The sequence below is a fragment of the Ochotona curzoniae genome, unplaced genomic scaffold (genome assembly GCF_017591425.1).
Source record: "Ochotona curzoniae isolate NIBS_2020 unplaced genomic scaffold, NIBS_Ocur_1.0 contig_3819, whole genome shotgun sequence".
NCBI lineage: Eukaryota > Metazoa > Chordata > Mammalia > Lagomorpha > Ochotonidae > Ochotona > Ochotona curzoniae.
The window spans coordinates 35,529,970-35,531,704 of NW_024466004.1; the positions used below are offsets into that span (position 1 = coordinate 35,529,970).

General features: G+C 36.7%; 1 pseudogene; it reads left to right on the forward strand.

The window, feature by feature from the left end:
- The first annotated feature begins 760 nt into the window (after positions 1-760).
- On the forward strand, positions 761-1,474 carry LOC121158468 (annotated as a pseudogene).
- Positions 1,475-1,735: the final 261 nt, after the last annotated feature.

Here is a 1,735-nt window from a genome sequence, read left to right on the forward strand (position 1 = left end):
CTGTTCACTGTCACTGAGGTATTCCTTGTGTGACTGTCTTTACTGTATATTTCAGGAAGTAATCTCCACTTGATAAAAAACAAAACTCCATTTTAACATGAACTTTAATGTAAAATAGATGAAAGCTCTTCAGCAGCCCCACTTCAAAATGAACTGTGTGAATATACATAAGAAGTATCTAAAGGCAGAAACTTAAATGACAAGTCATTTATGTAGCATAAATTCAATCTCATTAATAAAAAGTGTGCCAAAATATTAATGTTTTGATTATCTAATCAAGTGTGTTTTTAAAAATATATTTGACATCAGTGTAGGATGTAAGGAAACTGACTAATCACACTTTGCTCATGGGAGACTTTAACAATTGGGAAATGATATTAAGATCAGAACTTACGCATACTTTCTGACCAGCAATTCTAATTTTGACCCCAAAGAGATAGTTGGTAATAAGCATGGATATACTGTTGATAATAATAAAGCCAGGGCCACTTGCCTAAAGGTAACCTGACATTTTTCTCATCCACATTTTAGAATCATTTATGTTTTACTATTTGAATGTTTAATTACAATGTGTTGTGATGAAGATCACATGCCAAAGTCAGTGCTATACACAGATTTATCTCTTTAATAAGATGACCTAATTGCATGTGCACATAGAAATAGGAGCACACTCTTCAGCCACCACAAACTTTGTTGATACTAAGATGATACATTATTGGGACCATGGGGCTGATTGGCAACCAGCTTCCATGAAATGACCATGGCAAGCCAGGGCAGGCCTAGGGCCTTGACCACAGTACTCTCAGGATGCCATTGGAAGTCAGTAAGGCAGCTGGAGCCTTGTCTCCAGGGCAAGGACCTGCATGGAATGTCAGACACCTGGCTTCCTGTGGTATACTGATGAGCAGATCTCTTACATTGCAAGGCTGCTTAAGGAGATACATGCAAGAACTTTCTTCAAAATTACTGCACCATTAATAAAAGAAAAGAATTTTCAGGGTGAAGAATTATAAGCTATTCAATGCAGGAAATGTATGATGTGGTGTCAGAAATGGAGAATTACAATCGCTTTGTTCCTAGGGGGAAAAAATCAGATGTACTATCAAGATCTGGATATTGTAAAACACAATTAGAAATTCAGTTTCCACCTGTGCTGGAAAGTTATACATCAATTGTGACCTTGGTGAAACCACATTTGGTGAAGCATCTTGCACTGATGAGAGACTTTTTAATCATTTGGAGACTAGTTGCCATTTCAGCCCAGGTGTTCCTGGGTACCCAAGAACTTGTACCTTGGATTTTTCAATTTCTTTTGAATTTGATTCACTCCTGAATTTTCAACTTGCCATGTTGTGCTTCGATGAAGTTGTAAAGCAAATGGTTGTTGTCTTTGAAAGAACAACATGTGGCTGTGTGGTCCAGAAGCAAATATACCTCGGGAATTAATGCTTTTCATGAATTTCATCACATGTGAAGGAGATCTGTTGTCACCTACTTGGACCTTTAGCCTGGGGAGGTGCCTTTGTGATTGATTTCCAGACATCAGAAAGCATTTAGAACACCTAACTTTGGTTGTAAACCTGCATGTAGAATACAAACATACTTATATGGAATTATTTCTTCTATCATACGTAATTCAGAGTACTAAGTACATTAACATATTTTGCATTTAACTGTGTTACTATTGCTAGAATGACATATCTCCTAAGCAGAAATTGAAACTAAATTTAATGAG